The following is a 21813-nucleotide window of genomic DNA, read 5'->3' as shown; positions in this document are numbered from 1 at the left end:
ATATTTCGGTTATTTCGATGATATTGGATATAATTCATATTTGATGCTGGTTGTTATATTATTAATGAAGACGCATTGACGATACTTCACGGTATCAATACTTTGTCACTGTAGGTGTAATTACAGTAGGTCAAATTGTGTCAGAAAATGGCATTTGTCGTTGTATGTGATTTCAGCGGCGGTATCATAGCCGCATATTTATCACTTGTCATGTCACGCGTCACTGTCGCGCTAACATACTTGTTAGAACGTGACAGGCATGATGACGGATGATAAAAAAAGAGACCATTTTAGCCTTACAGTTTGTTACACGCATCATGCTATACTTAGTGAATAATCTTTAGGTTGTTGTGTGACTGGTGTAAGCATTGCGCATCTACTCGTAGTTTTATTTATTTCATCAATGGTTAAGGTGAAGTTTTAGTATCATAAAGGCATTCATAATTTTCTGATCAGAAGATGATCAGGAAATCAGAACATGTGAAAATGAAAATTAGATTTGCATTAGATAATTATTTATCCGAAAAGCGTAATCATTTTTTGTGCACCACTCCCGAGCATAAATAAGTAGGTACCAAACTAATTTATGACACAATGTATTCTACAGGTATGGTTTACAAGAATGTAAGTAGGGTATTAAGGGCCAGTTCCATTACTTAATTAGGTCTGCAGGTGGCTGCGGTGACATTATAAACAGCATTGTGCACTGGACATACATTACTCTCTTTACCGCCCGATAGAGCCACAGAGCCGGCCTTTGTTCCACGGCTATTCTTGAAAATTTAAAAGCAGTCCTTGCAGTAAATTCACAGAGCCATCCGTGAACCGAGATAGGATGAATAAATTATCTTTGCATTCACAATTGTGAATACAGCATCGAATTGGAACGGTTTTGTCGCACGATTTGACTGTATTACTAGTTCAAATGTAAATCTGTCATAGTGCGATTTTTGTAAATCCCTCATGAGATGCAATGTAGGTAGATTACTTTTTATTTAACTAAGTATAAGCAATGGAAGTCTCATTCTCTGAATACACAAACGGTTCATTTGTAACTTTCGGACTATTGTACTTATAGTATACTCGTTATATGTAGGAGGGTAGAAACGACCTACTATTCCACATAAAGGCTCCCAAATAAATAATACAAAAAATTATGTTTATATTTATAGCTCTCCGAGGTTAATAGCGCTCGCTACATCTGATCCAGACCCGCATTTTCTGACCTAACACAATACCTATCGTAAAAGCACCTAGTCCAATACTGCAACTATGGTCCTAAGGTTTAATGCGGATTACTAACCACTCACATGCTTGATATTTTTCAGTGACTTCTATTATTATAATAAAATAAGGGTGACAGCTGGTAGCTACAGTTACCAAAAGCAAGTGAGTGGCTAACTGACATCCTTCTGATATCGTTTTGATTTCAGTTTGAATTGGTCTGTAAGCTAACTTAATTTGCATCGACGTTAACTCTCAGTACAAAGTGATATGTGTTAATTAATGTCATATTTTCATAGAATGACATTCATTATGACATTGCAAGTGCCAGCTTGGTCCAACTCTAAGTAAATATGTAGGTAAAGTATGGAGAGGTAGACTTACTGTCTTATACTATTGCCTATCGTGTGCTCCGAGCCGTATCCAGCCATCTTTCTTGTACGAGTGATTAAAATTGCAAGCTGCAGCTGCTCGCTGCTTAGATCGTTTGAGGCGTTTACAAATATTGCCGGTAAATTGGAGCGTCCGATAAACATGGCGGCGATATTGGAATACTTCAGTCTTCATTAAGGGCTATTGTTATGAATACATACTTATAAATCTTAGGTTATACAACAAATTGTATGTTTCAGTTTATAGCGTTTTAAAACTGCATGTTGACCCGACAGTATTTTTTTTTGTACATCCGATTGGATCTCTTTATTCTTTTAAATTAGTGTGCATACTTTAATTTTATCCTTTACAGTGAAATTATTTGATGCTAATTTTAAATTGTATTTTCACATTAGTGCCTGGTAAGGTGGAAATTCAAGCGATGATTTTGAATGATCGACTAGGCAAAGTCTGAAATAGATTATTTTACTTTCGACGTTTGACTGAAAAGTTAGGAACTTCTAGGTTTGATTAAAAATACTTCAGTTAAAGGCCGAAATAGGGTTTTCCCGAAGGCTATGGTCAAACCTAGGATAAACCGGTCATGGGAAGAGACTGCACATAGACCTTTGACTATAACATATAGACTAAATGAAATAATGATTTATCTATCTATCTATCTATCTAAAATAAATTGTACCTATAGGTATCTCACAAATATAAAAATGGTAGGAAAAGTAATTTAAACACGGTATTTGTATTAAGTTACTAAGTCGCGGCATAACTCACGTTTCAACTAAGTCTCGTAGTTTCGCTTAAATAAATATAGGACTTAAAGCGGAGTGAAAAGTTCTGCAAAAGTTGCGAGATGCGCCCAATAAAGTAGTTTTAATTACAAAACTAACTTGCATCTTACCAACCTTTTACAAACTTCGTATGCTTACTTACTACTTTTTTATTTAGTACACTGGGGCGTCAAAATTGCGACATGGTGCCCGATTCTGGTTTAACCAGTTGTTACGATTTTGAACTGGTTTTAATACGAACTTGATGATCGTCTTGGTGATTGGCCCGCGTCTCACGCACAACTGTCACATAGCTGGTTTGTTAGTGCACACCGTTGTATGGGGACCTTGCACTTTGAGACTATGCGCTGAAACTTGGCACAGTTGGTTCTTAGCTGGTCCTGAGCAGATACAGACCGGGAGACATCGAGAGCCACCTCTCATTTAGTGGGGGGAGGGGGGAAGAAGAAGAAGGGTAAGAAAGTGCATTGTTTTTGTTCTTAAAATAGATTCTTCATCCTCAATTTATCCGAAAATGATGTATTACATGCCCTAATAGGTATAGTTTTAGGGAAATGTTGCTCCAAGTGAAGCGCCGCAGCGTCGATCTTTCCCCCTCCCCCCCCCCCCACTAAATGAGAGGTGGCTCTCGACGGCTCCCGGTCTGTATCTGCTCAAGACCAGCTAACAATCAACTGTGCCAAGTTTCAGCACATAGTCTCAAAATGCAAGGTGTCGTGCACTAACAAACCAGCTACACAGTGCAGTGCATGTATTGGCGTTGGCGCTAGCTAGACGCACGGGAGGAATGACAATAAAATTACATTAATTTGAAAACAAAATGTTAGATCCAATTGACCTCATGATATTTGCTATTAATCTGGAGCGCAATACGGTACTTACGGTTCAGATTGAGACTATACCAGTATTACTGCCACAGTAATGTGGTGCGACGTTGCTGCCGCAAATGTCAGAATCGATGTTACTGGCCGAATTTTTGACATATTTGCGGCAGCAATGCAGTCTGCGGCAATACCGCGCCGCATCACTGCAGCAGTAATGCTGATATAACTAGTCCAAATCCGAACGCTATCTTTAAAATAAATAAAATAATTGGTTGCTTTTGTTCTACGTGAACATACATAGTGCAGCAAAAAAAGTGGGTAAATGACAACTTACTGATATGATTCCAATGCTAACATTCTAATATCAATTTGATGAAATTGCGTTCAAATTTGCCTGTGAGGGGCTCAATCCAATTAAGGGTGCCATAAATGCAAAGTACACAAATTAAATCGCTGAACAAGCTTTTGTTTTTACCAACATTCTGATTAAACACACTTTTGACAAAGAGCTAGCAACAAAACTCCTTTATAGAAGAGAAAGATAGCTTAATACATATATCATTACTACCGGACCCAAAGGTGTCTGGCTTCTGTGTATCGGTGCTGGAGATCAGACAAGTTATCAAAGTGCCGGAAAATCATTGTCTATGTGGATTTTATAGTGCTCCGAGATTCTGATATAATTTTTACTCAGCTATAGCCATGCTAAAAGAAAGGGTTATTTTATTAGCAGTATTTGTATGTATGTCTATCTGTGTATGTGGTTGTGTATAAGATTTTGTGCTTCGCCGTAGCATGGAAACGAAGAAGCCATAATTTTAGATTGTGGTGTAAATGGATTCTTTTTTTGGTGCAGACTAAATACGCAACAGTTATTTAGTTCGATCCCTTTCAACAGTGCGTTTGATTTGAAAATCCCTTTGTCTGCTGCTAACCTAACCTACATCGATAAACAGATGCCAGACGCCTTGATCAGTTAACAAAATAAACTAATAAATGACGTTTTGTTGCTCAAATTAGTATAATATTTTCCAGAGCTAGCTCTATTTCTATACCCATATGAAAGTAAAATAAATAATGCCGCTTAATCGATTTAATGAAAGGAGAATCGAAGGGTCCCGTAGGTTTACTTGTCCAATTTTATGACTACCTCTAACGTTTAATTGGATATTCGAGTCGCCGTAAAAATGTTTGATTGCTAGAAGATTAAACGAGACTCTAAAATTAAATTGATGTTTAGTGTAGGTAGGTGGTTAAGCAATTTAATTTCAGTCCATAGTCTAATAAAACATGGTCTTCCATTCCCAGAGTGACACGGGCTTACGTCACAACAACATGGCCGCTATATATAGCGCTATCGCATATTATCATATAGCGCTGTCGCATGATGACGTAGGCCCGTGTCAGTTAGGTGACCTAGAAAAGACGGGAATGGAGTACCAGGCGGAGTATATTATTATACCATGTTTCAGTCCATTTCGTACCTTGTCACAGCACAGAATAAATAATAGTACTAACGTACAGAAAGGAAACTTCCTACAAAACCGAAGTTTGACAGCGGTTCAGGGTCGAATCATGCTGTCCCTTTCTAATATATGGCGCTATCCCTTTCGGCTATTTAGGGTTGTCAAAATTCAAGCCATCATCTTATCTGTGGTCGTGCACGCAAAGGGACGTCAAGTTTTGTCAACCCTAATAATTGCTCGGAGCAATGCTGAGCCGAACGGAGCCGAGTTTGCCCGAAGTCAGGAGTTTCGCACCCCTGGTCACAGTGACAATAGTATGAGGTCCCAGCTGCTTTCATATTGATTGTCACTGTGACAAGGTACAAAATGGTACTGAAATTAAATTCTTTGACTGTACAAGCACGTCTAATATGTATTTTTAGGGTTCCGTACCCAAAGGGTAAAAACGGGACCCTATTACTAAGACTCCGCTGTCCGTCCGTCCGTCCGTCCGTCTGTCACCAGGCTGTATCTCATGAACCGTGATAGCTAGGCAGTTGAAATTTTCACAGATGATGTATTTCTGTTGCCGCTATAACAAGAAATACTAAAAACAGAATAAAATAAAGATTTAAGTGGGGCTCCCATACAACAAACGTGATTTTTGACCGAAGTTAAGCAACGTCGGGCGGGGTCAGTACTTGGATGGGTGACCGTTTTTATAGATAATGGTACGGAACCCTTCGTGTGCGAGTCCGACTCGCACTTGGCCGGTTTTTTTAGTTGATGAGCGGCATTCACATTTTATGATGGTGACATTTTGATGTCAACTGCAGCCGCATTACAGTAGCGACATTACTGCGGCTGTGTTGATGTCGCTGCTGTGTCTGTCAATTTCCTTGATAAAATTAGTGACGTTCGCCGCCCCATTTTACTATTCCGATTATGACATTAAATCCGTCATTTTTACAAAGAAATTGACAGATACGGAGGCGGCATCACCGCCGTCGTACTATTAATGTCATGTTTTTAGACACGTTCAAACAAACTTTCAAGATCAGTACAAAACAAATGGTTAAGGAAAATATGAATCATTCACAACTCGTAAATCTTTTTTAACCGCAGAATTTAGAAAGGGAAAGCGAAAATCTTTAACTTTCTGACAGTTTAATAAGATAATAAAAATAAAAGTTGAGAAAAAAGAAAGGAAGTTTGAAATAAACGGATTTCTTTGCCTTTCCTCGCAATTTGCTTTGAAGCGGCAGTATCTTTTATTATAAAAACCGAGGAAATGTAACCTGTCCGTGTAAAATGTTTACACTTTTGAGATTGTTTGAGATATATTCGGTATTTTGAGATTCACTTACTATTAGATAACACGATCATAAGGATTTTCTATGATTCTAATTTAAGAATCTAGAAAACTTGTTTGATTGAAATAGGTATTGTAACCAAAAAGGGAAGCCGTTGTGACTACGAGTATGGTTATACAACTATTTATTTAACATAAACAAATTCTTCTTCCTCTTCCACCCTATAAATGTGCGTAGAATAAAAACAATACAACCTACATTCACCCTAAAAACAAATAAAGTATTTTCCAAATCGGTCGGTTAAATCATTGAAAATGCGTTACTTATGTAAGTATGTACAAGAGGTACAAATGTAACTAGTGCATAATTATTTTCCATAAGTATTTTCACGGAAACGTACGAACATGTCTTGCTATTTCAGTCAGTCTCGGTACAAAAAGTACTGAGGTTGACTGAAGTAGCATGACAAATGCGAACGTTTCCGAGAAAATAAGATGGAAAACAATTAAATATTATGCACTACATCTGTACATCTGTAGTACTAAATTGAGAACCTGCACCTTTATAAAGTAGGATAATAAGTTTTTGACAAAAATTTCATTTTTGGTACAAGCTTTTATCGCTGACTGTACTTTTCTTCCCACAGGCAACTAATACTCATCGAGACAATTCTAAAAACCCCAAACACAATTAGGTTTCGTTGTTTTATCACAGAGTTCCTATGGCCACCTCCTGTCTCCATCATCAGATCAGCTCGATGACACCATAATATTGCATTGTCACCCGACTTACGTATGTATGCAAAATTTCAGCTCAATCGGAAACCGGGAAGTGGATCAAATTTAACTTGCAAGATTTGATTACAGACCGACAGACAACGGTCAGGTGAAACTAAATAAAAGCTTGTAAAAAAGGAGTACCTATCGTGCATCCTTAAGGCACCGGTCGGGTTACACTTTCCACCGGTATGCCCGTAATGGAATTGACATTCGAGCCCTTTGTCACAAGCTTCCTTGTTTAGAGTATCAAGATAGAGAAAGGCGCTGCTTGCGCTCGTAAAGTTCGTCTTTACGGAAGTGTAAGCTTTATTTCATGCTTGAGTGCATAAGGTAATACTTCTTTGAATATTTTACCCGACTTCGGCAAAGCAACAGGAGGATTAGGATTTTGACCGGTATGTATGTGGATATGTAACTTCCAAAGCACTCATCATATTTTCTGTAAATCGCCCTGAATCATGCTATGAGCGAGATTGTTACTTAACATTCAGGGCGATTTACAGAAAATACATATGCTTTGACAATTGCTCCGATCGGGGTCTTGAGGCGGTCAGTCGCGATGGTCAGTCTTGTGTGATTGACAAGCTCGCTTGATTATTTCGGCAGCACTTTAAGAATCCCGTTAATCATCGAAGAGAAACGCCTTGAATACGCCACCACCGGTAGATAATATAATATAACAATAACATGTTACCATACCACTCAAGAGAGCATGTTTACTTAGGACCGCACTTCCCCACGTCAAATATTTGTAGCAGTTAATGACAAGACACACCGTGTGTCGGCATCGATTCCAAACTTTTCCTGAGATGTTGTTGTGTGTATGTGTTACCTTATTTAGGGAGGAAACGATCAGTTGAATAAGGAATTAAAAATATCTCGAGTTTGTTTTCTAAATATCTGAGGACGAGGATCGGTTAAGAAATTAGACCTGAAGACAACCGGAAGCCAGACAGCCGGATAGACGTACGAAAGCAATTTTGTCTATGCTAAAACGAAGATGCTTGGTTTGCGCTTCGTGCTCGCTCGGTCATAAAGCTAAAGAATTCTTCATCCTGTGATGTTTACTCACCCATTACTGTGGGCACGCATTCTTTCATTACTTACATTAAAAAAATTATAAGTCATATGTCCACCTCGCCAGCTCCCAAGTAGATAGATAAATAAATCACATAAAACTCATATATTTTTACTTCATTTAATGAGTAAAAGGCGGGAGTATTTTGCTGCCTTCAGTGACGCGTTGCCATTCAGCAAAATCACTGACTTTGGGTCAAATTTCGAAGATCGTCTCAGTCATTTTTAGCAAAACCTTTGAAACAGGACTAACGACGTCACTGCAAAGAACAGCTGATATTAAATCAGTTGCGATCTTATGTCTCTCTTTGCCTCCTCATTATGGAAATATTAACATACATCGTGCTATATTTCATTGAAACATTTAGCATTATCAAAACTACACAACTGGGCTTACTTAATCGCGTATTTAAGTTTTAAGATTTACCTACCTCCATTTCCATTTCCTACATTTAGCATTGACAATTATGAGTAGATTTAAATATCAAATCTGTGGTCTCGTGTACTTTGAATACATAAGACTACATCACTTTTTCAGAAAAAAAATTGCTACCGGTCACAAGCGCGTTTGAAATAAGCCCTGCAAAAAATGAAAACAATTAGCACGACGGCCGCCGGGCAAAAACCTGCGCGAGGATAATTTATTTCCGATCGTTGCACACACGCTTACCGTGCACTATTATGTATTTTCACATACCTAACTGTCACCGTTGACAGGTGTCATCTCCATACCATTTATATACCTTATAACATAAAAATGTATAGAGATGACAGCTGTCGCCGTGCCCATTGAGATGACCGTTGTCGCTGTACCCAAGCAATGTAAAAAACAGTACAGGTACAGTCGGTGCCTTAACATAAGTATCCACTTTGCAATGGTGACGTGGATAAATACTCAAGTTGGGGCACTTTTCTGTACTATTAGAAATTTTAAAGTTAAGAATAGGAGTAAGTTTCAGAATGTTTGTGGTTTTTTAAGCATTACCTATATTCCCTAAAAGAAAAACTGTCTTATATTTCACCTAGTATTTTTACCTGTCGTGCCATTATCTAGATTCTAGACATCTACTAGCGCATAAAGCACCTGACAACCAAGACGTGATTCTGCTCGAGAAATGTTGGCATGAAATTTACATCGACGGCCGATGCTGCAGCGTGGAATTGCTGAGACAGCACCTGGCAGCATTGCAAAAGATAAATAAAACAAAGGAATGGAGTATAGAAGTCGGTTTACTTCAGCATTTTTCCGGTACCTATCAGATTAAGAAGCACTCTTCTTTTATTTCACCGATTTATCAACTATCACCTAACAGTAACAATATATCCTATACCTATAGATTTTCGGCTCAGAAATGTTCAGCAAATTGTGTGTTATTGTCAAATTTTCTCTCAATTTTAGCTATAAAAATATATAGGTACAGATGTTGTGCATAATAGTTTTCCATCGTATTTTCTCGGAAACGTTTGTATGTGTCATGCTACTTCAGTCAACCTCAGTACTTTATGTAGGGAGACCGAGGTGAGTTGTGACAGAGGAAAGTTGTGACATCGTTGATTTTTTGGAATCTATTAACTAAAAACAAGGTCGCAATAGCGCGCGTTTGTTAGTTCAAGTTACGAGCTAACAAACGCATACTGTTGCGAGCTCGCTAACAGTCATTAGATTCCAAAAATCGACAATGTCACAACTCTCCTCTGTCAAAACTCACCTCGGTCTCCCCCCGCGAGACTGCCTGAAATAGCAAGGTGTTCGTACGTTTCCGTGAAAAAACGATGAAAAATAATTATGCACTACATATGTAGGTACTTCGTACCTGTTTCCCAAATACCACTCTATATCACTTGAATCCTTACAAAAACAAAATGGCTCTTCAATGATCAATGACGGAGGTAAATAGGATATTTACTTTTCTAACGGCGACGAGGAACCCGGGCTTGCCTATCCGTCATTATTATCCAAATTTACTAAACGGATACAGAGGTGATTCATAAGCACTGTTAGACACGTGAATGTCGTGTTTTGCATCCGGGTTTTATGGTTTTTTATCCTTATCCGGCACATACATACACGGCAGTTAATCTTGCTTATGGCGGTGGGAATACAGCGTTTTTTGTTGTTTTACTTACATGCGACTTTCTATTGGCTTAATTTTCATTCCCTATGCACAAAGATCCTTTTAGCTTTTTCAGTCTTTAAATTCAATCAGTGGTCACATCGTGCAATGACCAAAACCAACCTCAACATTAGATATGTGACATTTTTCATGTAATGGCATACATTACAACCGGCAGCTGACACGCGGTATGCAGAGAGACGTAACGTTGTAGCGTGCTATAACGTTCCGGGCCGGGCTGGGGCGCCCGACACTTCAGTTTTCTACAGAATGCGTCACGTGATCACCGATTACCTGTCATAAAAAAATAAGTGTCAGGTGCCCCGCCCGGGCCCGCACCATTCTAGCGCGAGTCATACTTTACAAGGAAAAGTTTCGCGCTCTGTCACTGGTATATATTGGCCTTAAACCTTTTATCGGAGGTCGGCAGTGGACTCAAATGCGACAGTGGACAGGATTACGCTACACTGGTACATCGAAGGACTATTCATCGGTTACTTTGGTTAGTTTGCATGGTGCGCTGTTGAATAAACTAGTCCAATTGCAAAATTTTGAGAAAATAAGCTCTCAAAAGATTAAAAGATTGCAGTATCGAGAATTCTCTTTGGTGCTAGAGTATTTTATTACAACCGGTGGCATTGATGTGTCATTCATTACATATGCGAATTCAGAAAAGTAATGGAATTTGGGTAGTTCAGGTGTAGGTGCTTTCAAACGTCGAGTAGTTCCGAAAATCACCCTGTGAGTGATTCAGTAAGGTTGGCAAGCGTGTAACTCCGCTAGAGTTGCAGGCTGGGCGTTTTAGGCAGCTACTATTAGGTAGGATGCACACTTGATTACCACCGACGTAATATAAAAAAAAATCGGACTCGCGCACAAAGGGCACCATTACGCAAACAATGGCAATAAAAACACGTTTGTTGTATGGGAGCCCCACTTAAATTGTTTATTTTATTTTGTTGTTATAAGTAGCGGCAACAGAAATGCATCATCTGTAAAAAAATCAACTGTCTAGCTATCACGGTTCATGCGATATAGCCTGGTGACAGACAGACGGACCGACGGACATACGGACAGCGGAGTCTTAGTAATAGGTTCCCGTTTTTATTTTTACTCTTTGGGTACAGAACCCTAAAAATCAAAGTCAATTTTCGGAATCCACTGGCATTCAATTGACATGCATTTTTTACCAGTCCTACCAGGTAAAAAGAGGCATAAGATGGTGCAAGAAATACTTAATTTTAAACCAATTAATTAAAACCAAAATATTACTTTAAACCAATTTAAAAATATGATAATAATACTGAAAGGTTTCCAATTACGGTGTATCTCCCTAAAGGCATTGGAATAATAAGCGTGTTCATTTAGACTGAATGATGAAATAAATTTGCACCTCAAATAGGTTATTTAAATGCAGGTGTATGTTAATAGCGTATTTATTTCAGCGTGGACAAATTTAATTTACTATGATACCAAAAGCAAATGATAAAATTTAGACTAAATATTATTGAACTATACCGACTTAAAACACATAATGCATTTTATTTTTAATAATAGTTTAAGATTCATTGCAATTATTATTACTGAAAACTGAAATTATTATTAGTGAAAACGTTATTACGTTTTACAGCACTACATGCCACCTTTATCAGCAACCTTTTGTCATACTAAGAAAGTAGGTAGGTACTTTTTAATATACTTCTCCAATAAAATATTTGTTGAATAAATATATAAGCCATATTATTTATAACTTAATAACCCCCATTCGATTTTAAAATACTCCCGTCTTTGACCGACAACCCACTTATGTCTGTACAGAAATAAAAATGTAACAACACAACTCCTCTGGATTGCACAGGTGTCCATAGGCGACGGGAAGAAATGTCGCTACTGCAGTGGCGTAGCTAGGCGTGGGCGAAGTAGGCCGTCGCCCAGGGCCTCGAGCCCCAATGGGGGCCTCGCGCGAGGCCCCTTCAGCACAGTGAAAGAAAAGGGCCTCGCAGATGCGACTTCGCCCACGGCTAGATTAGTTCACACTACGTCACTGCGCTACTACTGTAATGCTGCAGTTTATATCTGAATGTCACCTATAAGGTGTGGCATTTTCCGTTTACCGCTGTAGAGGTGATATTATGGGCCCGATTCGGATTTTGAAATAGACATCTATTAGACATCTTTTAGACATCACCAAGATACGATAACGATATGTTTAAGATCTAACCTGTCAAATTTGACATTTGCGCGATTCTGGAGATACTGTTGAACGATTTCCACAGGATATGACTTAGAGATCCAATTCACATCTAATAGATATCTTACTCTATCTAACGTAAAAGTGACATTGGTTGCCCGAATTGCGCTGCAAAAGAGAACTAGTTGATATCTAAACTATAACGTATCTAGAATGGATCTAGTACGTGTCGTCTCTTGTGAATATCTTGAAGTTCGAATACGGCAGTATAACGCTGTAGCGGTCGCAACCCGAACATAACTTTAAGTACGTACAGCAACACTCTTAACTCTCCATCGGTAGACCTGTCAGTTAACAGTGTGCGCGATGGTACCTATCTACGATTCTAGAAATACGTTCCTCCATCAGCATTCATCAACCGGCGCCTAGCTAATGTTTTATTCGCTTTAATCTTTCGGAGTGACTTCCAAATATTCACTCTGGAATGATAATAAATTAGTGGATAGACGGGAAGTAAATCTGCCATGATTGGACTGAGGGAAATAGAGTGGCATTCAGATTTTAAAAACCTCCACTTGGTTTATGTCTGTGAAGTTGGCATATCAAAGTCTAGCAGATCACGTTTTTATTGGAGTTCTATTAGCATGCACCATAGTTCTAGAGTTCCTGATACTTTTTAGCAATAGTTCTGGCGTTTTTACCGTGAAAACCAATACTATGGAATTTCACAAAATGATATGCTAAGTTCACACACTAGCATATCATTTTGTTACAAATGGGATAAAAAAAATATGCTCGCCTCGACACATGGTAACAAAGAGTTCCTGACACAAAAAAGGCATCTTTGAGAACATTTACTACAATTTTTAACTAGATTTTAAATTATATGATATGCTAAGTTCACACGTGCTATGCTGATGTCATTTAACAACGCACAGACATATATTTGGTTCCAAACGAAAGCTCTAACTCTATTGTTTACAGAACTTAGGAGTTCTCGGTTCTAAATCGAGCAAGGAAGTCACAAAAATGTAACTTTCATATACTTCAAATTAAAAAAATACACGCGTAAATATAAAAATATATTTTTAAAAGTTCTAAGCGTGTTTTGAGTCTAAAATGATAGCTGTGCGTTCTATGTATACAGAACTAGGGAGTGCCTGGCCCTGGCGTGACCTATAAAGTGTAGAAAACCATTATCTTTGAATTTTTATTATTTTTCAATATATAGACAATTTACAGGTGTGCTATGCTGAAACGTTTTCAGGAGTTTTAGGCTTAAATTTGGTCTTGTATGTTAGCTGTGTGTTCGTAGTATATAAAACAGCGGAGTTCCGGGCATTGGTTCACTTTGAAAGAAAAATAAAAATTAAGTTCGAAAATTCGATTTATTGAAATTACAGGTGTGCTATGCTGAAAAGTTTTCAACAGATTTAGGCTTAAATTTGGTTTTGTATGATAGCTGTGTGTTCGTAGTATATAAAACAGCGGAGTTCCGGGCATTGGTTGACTTTGAAAGAAAAATAAAAATTAATTTTGAAATATTCGATTTAGTGAATTTACAGGTGTGCTATGCTGAAACGTTTTCAGCAGATTTAGACTTGAATTTGGTCTTGTATGATAGCTGTGTGTTCGTAGTATATAAAACAGCAGAGTTCCGGGCATTGGTTCACTTTGAAAGAAAAATAAAAATTAAGTTTGAAATTTCGATTTATTCAATTTACAGGTGTGCTATGCTGAAACGTTTTCAGCAGATTTAGGCTTGAATTTGGACTTGTATGATAGCTGTGTGTTCGTAGTATATAAAACAGCGGAGTTCCGGGCATTGGTTCACTTTGAAAGAAAAATAAAAATTAAGTTTGAAATTTCGATTTAGTGAATTTACAGGTGTGCTATGCTGAAAGGTTTTCAGCAGATTTAGGCTTGAATTTGGTATTGTATGATAGTTGTGTGTTCGTAGTATATAAAACAGCGGAGTTCCGGGCATTGGTTCACTTTGAAAGAATAATAAAAATTAAGTTTGAAATTTCGATTTATTCAATTTACAGGTGTGCTATGCTGAAACGTTTTCAGAAGTTTTAGGATTGAATTTGGTTTCGTATGATAGCTGTGTGTTCGTTGTATGTAAAACAGCGGAGTTCCGGGCATTGGTTCACTTTGAAAGGAAAATAAAAATTAAGTTTGAAATTTCGATTAAGTCTACATAGAGGTGTGCTATGCTGAAACGTTTTCAGGAGTTTTAGGCTTGAATTTGGTCTTGTATAATAGCTGTGTGTTCGTAGTATATAAAACAGCAGAGTTCCGGGCATTCGTTCACTTTGAAAGAAAAATAAAAATTAAGTTTGAAATTTCGATTTAGTGAATTTATAGGTGTGCTATGCTGAAACGTTTTCAGGAGTTTTAGGCTTGAATTTGGTCTTGTATGATAGCTGTGTGTTCGTAGTATATAAAACAGCGGAGTTCCGGGCATTGGTTCACTTTGAAAGAAAAATAAAAATTAAGTTTGAAATTTCGGTTTAGTCTACATAGAGGTGTGCTATGCTGAAACGTTTTCAGGAGTTTTAGGCTTGAATTTGGTCTTGTATGATAGCTGTGTGTTCGTAGTATATAAAACAGCGGAGTTCCGGGCATTGGTTCACTTTGAAAGAAAAATAAAAATTAAGTTTGAAATTTCGTTTGGTTGTTTAAACTTGAATATTTAAAGTACGAATAGGCCCTATCACTAAACAAAAAAATATGGTTGTCTGTAAAGTCATTTTACGGACGATAATTTTGCGTGATAACGTCATAAGAAAACATTAGCATTACATTACGTAACGTTACCATGGAGATCTGTCCACAACGTTACCACGGAGATCCGTCCACAACGTGACACTTTTTCGTGCATGCTACCGGTGTTCATCGATTTATAAGACGTTATCACGTCAAAAGTATAATTATGAATTTTCCCCGATTCTGACCGACCTACGTATACAAATACGAGAGTTTTTGCCCTATAATCTTCTCAGCAATAAATTTTATAGGTATGCCTTTCTTCCCCAAATTGACCTTATCTATGATACTCGTATTGATTATAAACATCAATCCATTTCACTCGCCACATCAAATTAATATCACAATGTGCATTTCTAATTTAACCAGTTAAATATTGCCTATTGACCTTTATTAACTAGTTTTAATATGAACCTATATTGCTAGAATATAAGGTGCACAATCGAATGGACGGTCTAATGGCTGTTACAGCTTTTATACGCGGTTGGTTAGGATAGTGGAAATGATATTCTGCAGTTTCCCGAGCTAGACAGCGCTGTGGCTAGGGTTGCCGGCATACGATAATTTGAACTCCAATAGGTACGATTGTATCTACCTATGTATCTATGTATCTACCTACACTCCTACAGTCTATATATTATGTAGACTGTAGGTCCTACTCCTGAGTGTAGGTACGAACTAATGAGCATACAATGACATGTGCTAATTCGAGACCGGAATACTAGTGATTAGTTGAGTTATTAAGTTTATTCATTGAAAATCCTCTATTACTGTAAAGAGGTTCGATAATTATCATGTCTAATCGTAAACTCGATAGCCACCTCAGGTAATAATGGTAATTATCTTTTAATAATAAACATCGCTTTAGTATTCGTGCCCCCCGAGTTAGCACACGTATGCTAATATCAAAATGATAAAATTTTAAACAGATTTTTGCGAAAATTTGATGAAAATTGTGTTGTCTTTAAATACATACATATAGAAAATTTAAGCTTATTTTGCGAGTCATTTTAGGGGTAGCGCCTTTTTTCATAGACCTACAATTTTTTTTTCATCGGTTCGATAATTTTGATACTCAAATAGATAAATTCACTTCCGCTCACCTGACAACCCTACGCTGTGGTCGCGCCAGTAACAAGCCACGCTGTTATGAAATATTCCGCTCCGCATAACGTTTTATTAAAACGGACTAAATTCAATTGATCAGTCTAGAAGTACCTTAAAATTTGGTATTGTGTGGATATGGCTGAAAATAAAAAGTATAAAGGATGACTCACGTTAGACCGGACCGTGTCCGGGCCGGAGCTTCCAGCACATCGTTTTCTATGGAAAGCATCCCGTGATCGCCTGTCATGTCATAGAAAAGTAAGCGCCGGAAGCTCCGGCCCGGACACGGCCCGGTCTAACGTGAGTCATCCTTAAACTCTTGCTTATTGGTTACAAAAACCAGCCGTGTTCATTTCCTTTTACTGTACAGTTTCATAGTGGCTATTACAAAGTAATATTCAACATCTCATTATAAGTATTATAAGTTCTCAGAGCTGTGCAATCAATACCAATCCTAGCAGACAACGTTAAAAATTCACGTTTGACTTTGTTTTCAGTATCAAAGGGAGAGAATCTCCGGCGTTATTGTAAAATAATCCTTATTACAATTTCCTTTTTGCGCAAAATTTCCCAGTGCATATCATAATTTAATATAATCCTCATCTTTGATATTACGACTGTAATGTTTCCTGCTGAACGGGAGTCGACTTCATTTTGAATTTGTTTGGCATCATTTATTTTCTGAGGTTATGAGTTTAATTTCATCAAAGGAGTTTTATCGTCGTACAAAGGTATTATGCGGCCTGTTCATTCATTTAAGAAATTTTGCATGTATATTTGATTAAGAAAATTATATTAACAGTCGTTGTATAAAGGTAACAAGAAAAAAAACACAGGCTGCTTCTTTTTAGGGTTCCGTACCTCAAAACGAAAAATACTGAACCCTTATAGGATCACTCGTGCGTCTGGCTGTCCGTCTGTCACAGCCTATTTGCTCGGAAGCTACTGGACCAATTAAGTTGAAATTTGGTACGCACATTTAATTCTATAACCCAAAGACGTCTAATTAACGTGAATAATAGAATTTTAAACAAAGGGGTTCACTTTTGGGGGGGGGGGGATAAATGAGAAATAGAAATAGTCAATAAATGACCATGATGGTCCTTATAGATGACAGAAAAACCTATTAGAAATGTGCAGTCAAGTGTGATTCGGACTTATTGTACGGAACCGTTGGAACGCGAGTCCGAGTCGCACTTGGCCGGTTTTTTTACATTATCATTGTATTCTTGTGATGTCATTGATTGCCATAGATCAAAAGACCACTGAAAACTACATTTTCGGCTCTTTGAGCTCTGTACTAGTGATATCTACTGAAATTGGCTTTGATTCTCAAAAGTTTGCCGACCACTGGAGCCCAATTTAACATTTCTGGATACATATTACAGATCAAATGTAACAATTTCAGAACAAGAAACTAAAATCAGAATTGGGCTCCTGATCTTAGTAATATGATTAATATGGAATACGAGTACAGTCATTAGTAATCGACACAGCGTTTAATCTACTCGTAATATCCTTCTCAACTTCCACTTAGGAAAGATTTTCGAAATTCAACCCTCAAGGGATTGAATTTTTTTTACGATTTCTATATACGCATAGAGTCACGGATGGAGAGTTTCCGTCGGAATTTAGTGTTTTAGGTAGCTAGTATGTAGGTATATACGGTAAAAAAATGTGAACTTATAATAATACGTATTGGTACGCGAATGGGCTTCTGAAGAAGTAGATAAAACCAGTATAAGCAGCAGTAGCCCGATCATTCAGAACGTACATTTACGTATATACAGCTAGAGCCCGAGGCTTTAATTCATCACAGGCCTAGCGCACAAAATTCCTATTTACCCACCGCACCGTGCATTAGCCCGGCTGCAAACCAATTTTCACCGAGCGTGGAGTAATATCTCTTTGAGCACAAATCTGTGACCCGATCTAATCAATCAAGCGGCGTTACGTGAATTCATTCATTTTGCTTTGAAGAGAATTAAATTGTTTATTCACTGGATAGTAATTACAAATGTAGGGCCATAACTGAATTATGATAGAAAAACATACCTTCCTAAAATTAACCTACGGAATCTCTCTCGGAAGAGCTCACGCGCCTCTCGTCACCTTTTCGTTTCGACCAATGTTTAGTTTAGTTTAGTTTATTTATTTCATAATGATAAATTACAGTATAAATTATTCTTACGCTAATCTATATGAATTTACATTATGATCGTCAATAATTTAATAATAATAAATAATAATAACCCCATCGCCCGCTGGTTTTACCAGTGCAATCAGTCAACGCAGGGCAGCTTGTGGCGAGCTGTTGGGGATTAGCGACCTCACGTACCCGAGTGCTCCTGGAGAGTTCTGTTACCCGCAAGGAGGGTGGGTGGGACAGGATTCTCTGCCTCTGGCTTGCCTTAGCCGGCCGGCCAGAGTGGAGTCGTTAGAGCTATAAGCTCCAGGGGTGGAAGTGAAATATGCATAAGACGCGAGTTGGCACAGTGGCTGTTAACAGCCACTGGGTAGAAAGCGGCGCACACCTCTCGACACCCCTGAGCCGCTCACACCGGTGTTGCCCTTGAGCCATCCTAGATGTCGCTTTTTGTGGGGGCCCATCTTGTGAGGGCGAGTCACCGTCTGCCGTAAATAAAATTGCATACCGTTTTATTAGGCAGGCGTCCGGTTTTTTACCCCATAGCTCAGTTCTTAGTCCATCGCTTTCACCCAATAACCTAGTTCATTTTAGATTCCATCAACTCTCAATAGTCCTTACACCCTGGCGGGTGCTGCCTCTGCGTGCGTCCTATGACACGGGCAAGGGCAGCCTCCGCTCGGTGTACCCCTTACATTTCATTAAAGTGTCAAAAGGGCCTCTACGTGTTGGCTTCGGCTCCGCGCACGCCTCCCAAAGGTCCGGAACACCATTGTTCCGTGATGGGAAAGACATACAAATAATAATAAATAATTTCTTTATTCAGACAAAATACAGTCCACAAATTGTTAATCTGGCACTTATAAACTAGGTTAATTGTACTTACATATGTAAATATACTACACTTATACAGGTATTATTTTTAACCCTTTACCGCATACGAAGCCATTTATGGCGGATATAATATTAAACTCTAATATTGACAGCTATTAATGATCAAATTTAAAACAAACTTAAATTTAATGTGCAGTACGGGGTTAGTTGATATAATAAACATCTCCACTACGGGGGTTTATTAGTTTAGTAGTAGTTTATTAGTAATTTAGCATGCAAACGTAATTATACAATGTCAACAATGATAATCAAATTACAAACTTATAATTTAAAAAGAAATTTGAGAACAATCGTCAAATTGAAAAAAACTCATTAAATAACAAAATACATGTCTAATGTATCATAATGATCGTCATACTAAAACTAAGAGCGGTAATCATAGGTAATAAGTTCAGAACGAATGTCAATCAATTTTACATAAGCTAAGTATAATGTCAAATAGTTATTTCAATTTTAATTCCATGTATTCGTCCACTGAATATAATGGGTTATTTAATAAAAAGTTCCTCAGTTGACGTTCAAAGGCTTCGTCAGATATTTCAGTTCTTAATTCGGCGGGTAGACGTTCGTAATAAGTTGGGCCCATTACTCGCGGATTCTTACATGAAAGTGCCATGCGACGCGGCACTGTTCGCAGTCTTCCCGTCGATCTGATTTGTTTGCCGATGACTTCGACACGTTTGAACATAGACAAGTTTTTTCTCACGAACATCAGAACTTGAAACATGTATAGTGAATAATGCGTCATTATGCCATTATTTTTAAAAAGTTCCTTACAGTGGTGCATTGGCTTAACTCTAGTCAGTAAACGGATCGATTGTGGAAACGAATGGATTGTGGAGTGGAAACGGAGTGTTAAATTGTATGTATTATTGCGTGTTTTGTCAATATAGTCATTTGTTATTAGTGTTACACTGAATGTTTTACATTCTGATGGCGACTGCACTGGTTACTGTGGCAACACTCGCAACTGCAGTATATTTTCTTCATAAAATTGTGTTGCCACATTACAGTCGCGATTAGAACCTTCAATCCGTTGCTCATTAACGCATTTTAGAGGTAGATTTTATCATTGACTGATAGTGACCTCGCCCATGACGACGCTGCATACATTGTTGACAGTAAAGTTTGCAAATTGCTCTTGAAATTTATTACACTTATGTTAGTATAAGCTTGTTTACCAAAATACAGTTTACAAGTATGTTACAAGTTGTTTGTTTACTATAAAGTAGGTATTCAACATATATTATCCACTTTAACTTATTCCACAAGACAGACAGAAACTAAAAATTCAATGAATAAGATGCAATTGTAAAACAATACTCTGGAAATGCAACCACGAGGCTTATTCTGATTATAATAACAGGTTATCAAATTGATTTAGATTCGTTTTAAATGATCTGATCAGATATGATCTGTCATCATAAAAAGATCATATCCTTAACGAATCCAGATCAACTTCATAACATGTTAAAATAATGAGAATAAGCTTCCGTGTCACAGCCGGGTGGTATGATCCAATAAAAGCGCCCTGCTTTTCACTTTAATGAGATATGAAATGCAACAGCAATGCAGAAACATGAGATAGGTACAGTTTTTGTCTTTTACAAAAGAAGATATTCTTGTAATATAATATCTCTTACTTTACTGCATAATAACGTTTGATACGAACTTGTCGGGTTTTTTTACTGCCTAATTCTTTATTATGCTTTTTAAATAATATTTCAAATCATAATATTTTACTCCTAGAGCCCGATTCAGATTTGACGACTTGTTACGGTTCTGATCTTGTTTCGATACTTGAAGATCGCTCACGCTGATTAGTGCACGCGGAATACAGTCATACGTGGGATGCGCACCAATCACCAAGACGATCGTCGATCGTATCAAAAAACTAGTTCAAAATACCTATTCCTACATTTACGTCCAAATATACATTTAAATGAATCCAACCCGACTCAGGATTTGTAACTAACTAGTGACCTCCCCCGGCTTCGCACGGGTTACACAAAATCTTAACAAGTTATACACTTATACCTTCCTCAATAATCACTCTATTGATATGTGAAAACCTCATGAAAATTCGTTCAGTAGTTTTTGAGTCTATCGCGAACATACAAACAGACAGACGCGGCGGAAGACTTTGTTTTAAAATGCGTACTGATATTATGCAGTGTTCAGGCAAATCTAATCTTCCTTGAGTTTAAATGAGAAATTATGACTAGAAATTGCGTCTCCAATTTGATATTCTTTTCTCGATTGCGGCTTTCATTGTTTTTTCAATAGCCCGCTAAGCGGCGGATATTGCGTTTTAAATGGCCACTCGGATTTGAGAGATACAAGTGGTTCGTTAAAATCTAACAAGTCATTTTTTTTAATGGAAAGGCGCTGATTTTCGCTTTATTAGTATTTCCAATTATTTAAGTTAGTTAGGTACGTAAAAAAGTCATAGCAAAATAGCTATTAGTAATAAATGATTGTTAGGTAATATTTTTGCAGGCAGTTATTTTTACAAATACAGGCAACTTTGTTAGATATTTATTCGTCCCCCAACACCGCGTTCACCATAAATCTGTGCCGTCCTGAATATAGTTTGCATTATTATGCTAAGTCGACTCGTGGCGGTGTGTGAAGAAACAGCCTGTCAGAAAATATTGAGAAAAGTAGACAGGTAGTCGCCATTTTGTGGGCTAATCCGACAACAATGCTGCCTTTACAGTATACTTTACAGTATTTACAGCATTTTAAA

Source organism: Cydia splendana, chromosome 9 (genome assembly GCF_910591565.1).
Source record: "Cydia splendana chromosome 9, ilCydSple1.2, whole genome shotgun sequence".
Taxonomy (NCBI): domain Eukaryota; kingdom Metazoa; phylum Arthropoda; class Insecta; order Lepidoptera; family Tortricidae; genus Cydia; species Cydia splendana.
Note: the sequence above shows the minus strand (reverse complement) of the source record.